General features: G+C 41.7%; 1 non-coding gene across 1 annotated transcript; it reads right to left on the bottom strand.

Moving 5' to 3' along the window:
- Positions 1–3,547: 3,547 nt before the first annotated feature.
- trnal-caa (transfer RNA leucine (anticodon CAA)) lies at positions 3,548–3,658 on the bottom strand. Its single transcript has 2 exons — positions 3,621–3,658; positions 3,548–3,593 (listed from the first exon to the last, which is right to left on the bottom strand). It is a non-coding gene; the product is annotated as a tRNA-Leu (tRNA).
- Between the last annotated feature and the right edge of the window lie 2,873 nt (positions 3,659–6,531).

The raw sequence follows: 6,531 nt of genomic DNA, 5'->3' as shown, positions 1-6,531 counted from the left end.
TGGCTCCTCGCGGCCCAGTATTGAGGCCTTATGGATTTTGAGAGGACCATACCAATAGGCAATAAAGTGATGGCGGTCTTGGAATTGGGAGAGCCTTTGCTAAAACACGGTAAGATAGGCAGTGAGTATAGTATAACCGGTGTCCTTACGCTCTTGGCAGATCCTCTATGGGTCAAACACAGGTTAAGGTTAAATCTCGAGAGTCCGAGCTCGATCGATTCTCTGTAAGCGATCAGAGAGGGTGAGTGTATTGCTACTATCTACGCGACTAGCGAGAGCTGCATTCCTCTGATCGCCTTCACTCATAAGACGAGCACGACACCAGGATACCCTGAGCTAAGAACTTTACCGGACCCCAATATATTAACTAGACTATTGGACTACCGGTCTAGTAACTTAAATCGTGCACACAGATCGAGCTATGCATGACTATGAACTAACACTCCTTCCGTGGCCTCCAACTGCTCTTAAACGCTAGTAAAAACCAAATGCATGCTTTTCAACCGTTCGCTGCTGCACCCGCACGCCCGACTAGCATCACCACCCTGGACGGTTCCGACCTAGATATGTGGACATCTATAAGTACCTAGGTGTCTGGCTAGACTGCAAACTCTCCTTCCAGACTCATATCAAACATCTCCAATCCAAAATCAAAGCAAGAATCGGCTTTCTATTCCGCAACAAAGCCTCCTTCACTCACGCCGCCAAACTTACCCTATAAAACTGACTATCCTACCGATCCTCGACTTCGGCGATGTCATCTACAAAATAGCTTCCAACACTCTACTCAGCAAACTGGATGCAGTTTATCACAGTGCCATTCGTTTTGTTACTAAAGCACCTTATACGACCCACCACTGCGACCTGTATGCCCTAGTCGGCTGGCCCTCGCTACATGTTCGTCGTCAGACCCACTGGCTCCAGGTCATCTACAGGCTATGCTAGGTAAAGTGCCGCCTTATCTCAGTTCACTGGTCACGATTGCTACACCCACCCGCAGCACGCGCTCCAGCAGGTGTATCTCACTGATCATCCCTAAAGCTAAACCTCATTTGGACGCCTTTCCTTCCAGTTCTCTGCTGCCTGCGACTGGAACGAATTGCAAAAATCTCTGAAGTTGGAGACTTTTATCTCCCTCAACAATTTTAAAAATCTGCTATCCGAGCAGCTAACCGATCGCTGCAGCTGTACATAGTCCATCTGTAAACTACCCACCCAATTTACCTACCTCACCCCCCATACTGCTTTTTATTATTTACTTTTCTGCTCTTTTGCACACCAGTATCTCTTCTTGCACATGATCATCTGATGATTTATCACTCCAGTGTTAATCTGCTAAATTGTAATTATTCGATTTATTGCCTACCTCATGCCTTTTGCACACATTGTATATAGATTCTCTTTTTTCTACCATGTTATTGACTTGTTTATTGTTTACTCCATGTGTAACTCTGTGTTGTCTGTTCACACTGCTATGCTTTATCTTGGCCAGGTCGCAGTTGCAAATGAGAACTTGTTCTCAACTAGCCTACCTGGTTAAATAAAGGTGAATAAAAAAATAAATAAATAAATAATCTTATGTTCATACAAATTTTTACACATGTTAAGTTTGCTGAAAATAAACGCAGTTGACAGTGAGAGGACGTTTCTTTTTTTGCTGAGTTTGGTAACTCATATACACATATATATAAACCCCACCTCTTTAAGGAATACCTAGGATAGGATAAAGTATCCTTCTAACCCCCGCCCCCTTAAAAGAGTTAGATGCACTATTGTAAAATGGTTGTTCCACTGGATATCATAAGGTGAATGCACCAATTTGTAAGTCGCTCTGGATAAGAGCGTCTGCTAAATGACTTAAATGTAAATGTAAATATACCCAATCCTAACTTTTCTTGGCAATAACAGATTCTCAAAGTTTAGCAGCACTGACAAGCTATCCACTTTCTTCCTATCTCGTGTCATCTGGAGGCGCTTTGCCTCAAGAGAGCCTCCCTTTAAATGGTCCTTTATTTCTTGCATGTTAACAATTTCTGGAACTCCAGTAATAACTGCCTTCACCTACTTCTGTCCAGATTGATCCGGCATGCTATTATCAACCATACATTTCATACCCGCTTGAGTTTGAGTGCCTTATACTATTTAGCATTGATACACACCACCACCACTAAACTTCCATCATGAAGAACTTTAGCAATCAACCTCTCCAACTTTGCTCTCCAAATCCCTAGCCAACGCAATCAGACTCACCGCCGTGACTCCACCATGATTCTCAAATTTCACCAACACCTTGAACTCAACTTCTCTCAGTAAAACACTGCAACCCGAACCTCCATCACTGCTCTCCTCTGACAAGACCTGAAAAGGCTCCTCAGGCTTCCTCTTCTTAACCTTTACTCTTACTGTACCTCCACCTTTTTCCACTCCACCACTACACTCCATCCTCCTCAACTCCTAACCTCCCTACCTTTCCTTCCATCTCTGCTCCAGTCACAGCCCAGTGTTGCTCAACCACCTCCACCAGATTTCCTCTCCGTTTCGTTTATCTTTGTTCAAATCTATTAACTTTGCTATATTGAATAATCGTCGTTTATCTATCCTAATTTACCAAACGTGGACAGCTTCTCAGCCATCGTTTCTCCAAACGTCTGCCCTCTGACATGCACTGTCAACTGTGGGACCTTATATAGGCAGGTGTGTGCCTTTCCAAATCATGTCCAATCAATTGAATTTACCACAGGTGGACTCAAATCAAGTTGTCATCTCAAGGATGATCAATGGAAACAGGATGCACCTGAGCTCAATTTCAAGTCTCATAGTAAAAGGTCTGAATACTTCTGTTTTTTTATTTTTAATACATTTGCAAAAAAAATAAACGTTCACTTTGTCATTATGGGGTATTGTGTGTAAATTGATGATTATTTATTTATTTAATCCATTTTAGAATAAGGCTGAAAAGTAACAAAATGTGGAAAAAGTCATGGGGTCTGAATACTTTCCGAATGCACTATAAGTATCAAAAGTAAATGCAATTGATAAAATATACCTAAGTATTCAAAGTAAAAGTCATTTCAAATTACTTATATTAAGCAAACCAAACATAATTTTTTATTTATTTACAGATAGCAAGGGGCACACTCCAACACTCAGACATAATTTACAAGTGAAGCATGTGTGTTTAGTGAGTCCGCCAGATCAGAGGCAGTAGGGATGACCAGGGATGTTCTCTTGACATGTGCCTGGATTGGACCATTTTCCTGTCCTGCTATAACATTCCAAATGTAAAGATACATTTTGGGTGTCAAGAAAAATGTTTTGAGTAAAAGGTACATTACTTTCTTTAGGAATGTAGTGAAGTAAAAGTAAAAGTTGTCAAAAATATAAATAGTAAAGTACAGATTCCCCAAAAAGCTGCTTAAAGTAGTACTTTAAAGTATTTTTACTTAAGTATTTTAAACCACTTTACTCATCACATGTCCGAGTTCTCTACAGTGTGTAAAACATTTTATCACGTAATTACAGAACCTGTAAAACGTGACAAAACATATGTCAGAAGTGGGATTTGAACCCACGCCTCCATTCGGAGACCAGAATTCCCGTTCATACGGAAGGAGATGATCCTTGAGTCTGGCGCCTTAGACCACTCGGCCATCCTGACACTGATATTAAACGTGGGAAAATAATGGTATTTCAAAATTAGAGCCAGCAATAATTTGAGTTAATTATTATTTTGTGCATTATTAACTACATAGATTGTTGTTTATTTACAACATAGTGCATTACGCACCACAATCGACAGTAAAACAAAAAAACGCTCRTCACAGTTAGCGTTAGTTATGCGCATGAGCGTAGGAGTGCTTTTTAAATAGTTTCCGGTATTTTGTCGCAAACGTTCTTCCATTTTGTTCTTCAAGGGTATCCACGAACCTCCAGTCGAGCCAACATGTTTCGGTTTGTTAAAGCAGCGCTGAACGTCTCCGGTAAGACATCGTTTCAAGTTATAGAAATCTGATCCTTCATCTTGTGTTCGTTTGAACATTTCTGTAAACGAGCAATTATTGTGTGACTGTGCTTAGCAGCATGGCTACCAGTAGCTGTCTGAAGCTAGCTCGCTAGCCTACCTAACGTTACCAAGTCTTTAGCGCTTGTAATTTTGACTGAGTGAATGTAGCAGCCAAGCTAGCGCTACTAGTTGGCTAGCTGCTTACTTTTTTTCATTTTTTAACTTTACCTTGATCTGTCATGTCTGTTTTTATTCTGTAACTTTGTCATTGTTAGCTTAACTTGCAGGCAGTGAGTGGAACAAKCAGACGGTCATTTCCAATGTCAACTTCCCTCCTAGCTAGTTAGCTAGACTCACGTCACCTCATCCCCAAAGCCAGGCGTTAGGTTGGGTATTGCACCAGTTTAGCATACAAATCTAACAAATGCATAAGTGAAAGTCAGATACTAAAGATCCAMCATGACAATGTGATAGTCAGTGGAGAAGTCACATTGACATTCCATCCCACGACTCTTTGGAGAAGATGAGAAGTGCTGGGTGCTAACAAGTTTGCGTTCCATAACCCTGTTAATTGTTTTACGCCTGTGTTAAACAGTATAACCAAGGGCTCATAACCTCCGAATCAATGATAATCACTCACTGTGTGGATGTTGTGCCCTGCGCAAACAATGCAGCTATATTTTGTTTTATGTATTCAAAGCAGGACAAGGTGCCCGCCAAGTGAGGCTCAGTTCGACGCACTCCCCCGAATTCCATGCCAAGTATGGCACCGGCCTGATGATCGGAGGATTCGCGTTCTGTGTGTCTGTCTGGGGATTTGTACGTTTTAATCTCTTTGTGCACATCTCTTGTATAACACCTTGTGGTAAAGAACAATGTATACATTTGTATAGTCTTGTGTGTATTATTCCTTCCCCAAAAGCTATGCATCAACATCAAATGTATTTATAAAGCCCTTTTTACATCAGCAGTTGTCACAAAGTGCTTATACAGAAATCCTCACTTGAGTATTCATTCACTTGCTATGTACACACATCAGTTGTGTTTTGTGATGCTCAGTCTCCTCGTTTTCAGGTACTGACACAAACCGGCATCACATGGAATCTGTCTCCAGTCGGCAAGGTCCAGCCTAAACCATGGAGGGAGGTAGAAGAATAATGGACTGAGGCTGCTCCCTTTTCCCCTGTGGAGATAGACCACAGTCAACCACACAACCCTTAGCCCAGATATCCATATAAACATTCTGGTTGTACAGATGGATACACACATTTTCAGCTTGTTACTGTGCTGGCATTACCTATATATACATTAAATTTAAACTAAAAACGTTGACTGATTATTTTACTTAAGCACACTGTCACCTTTTCATGTACCTTTTCAAATGGAAGGGTCTACACTTGTCAAATGGAATCAGGAAAGTAAGAGTCAAGAACTTTATGGACAATACCTGCTCAATGTTTAGACGTGTATCTGAAAATATTTTCACATGTTATTTGTCAATGTTCAGTGTATTTAAGGATGTCATTCTATGTGATTCTAAGGAGGTTCAGGCTTAGATGCATGTCCTGTCACTACTGACTTTTTTTCACCMCTTTTTCTCCAATTGGTAGTTACAGTCTTGTCCCATCGCTGCAACTCCCGTAAGGACTCGGGAGAGGCGAAGGTCGAGAGCCGTGCGTCCTCCGAAACACAACCCGGCCACACTGCTTCTTGACACAACTTAACCCGGAAGCCAGCCGCACTAATGTGTCGGAGGAAACACTTCTGACATGCCGTAATTGCCTGACCTATATGTAACAGAGGGTGCTGTTGCTTGGGTGTTTGGAGGATATTGGCACARACACTGGCTTCGAGGGTATATACAACGGGTTAGCAACATATTTAAATAATGTTTGACATGTTGTCATTAACGCTTTGATGAATTTATTCATTATTTAATCCTTCCACAAGATGGTTCCAAAACAAATCTAGGGTTGCTACCCAACGTGGCTGGTCGCTCATTCTATTGGTTCGGTGGCCAGTCGTTCAGTCTATTTGTTCTGTATCTATGGACACGACCCTGTTCGTTTTAAATGTTCCATTGTACAGTTAATTATCATATAGCAAAAACTGTATGGTGAAAATTGTGGGCATGCATTGGTGGCCAGAGTGCATCTGCTGCCAATACATCGGCTGCCACCTTCCCTCCATCGCGGTACTGCACGACTCCGGGGCATGGAAGCATGCAGGAAAGATTTATGCTGAACCCTCTTCCAAAAACTCCTCTGGCAGGCGGTTCAGGTCAATCATGACCAAAACCATCTGCCACCTGAACAGTGTCCGTGCTGTGGCCCTCAAACAGCAATGTGGCACAGACTAGGACTATGCATTCTTTTGCACATCAAGCCATCTCTGAACTGTACACAAAATAACTGCACTTGCACTCTGTTCATCTTTCTGCATTTAGATCTATTTATTCTGATACTGTAAATTTCTACATCCACTGTAGGCTATATCAACTGTATAGCCATTGCTCAGTCCAGTATAGC

Source organism: Salvelinus sp. IW2-2015, linkage group LG20, assembly GCF_002910315.2.
Source record: "Salvelinus sp. IW2-2015 linkage group LG20, ASM291031v2, whole genome shotgun sequence".
Lineage (NCBI taxonomy): Eukaryota > Metazoa > Chordata > Actinopteri > Salmoniformes > Salmonidae > Salvelinus > Salvelinus sp. IW2-2015.
Note: the sequence above shows the minus strand (reverse complement) of the source record. Positions and strands in the feature narration are given on the sequence as shown.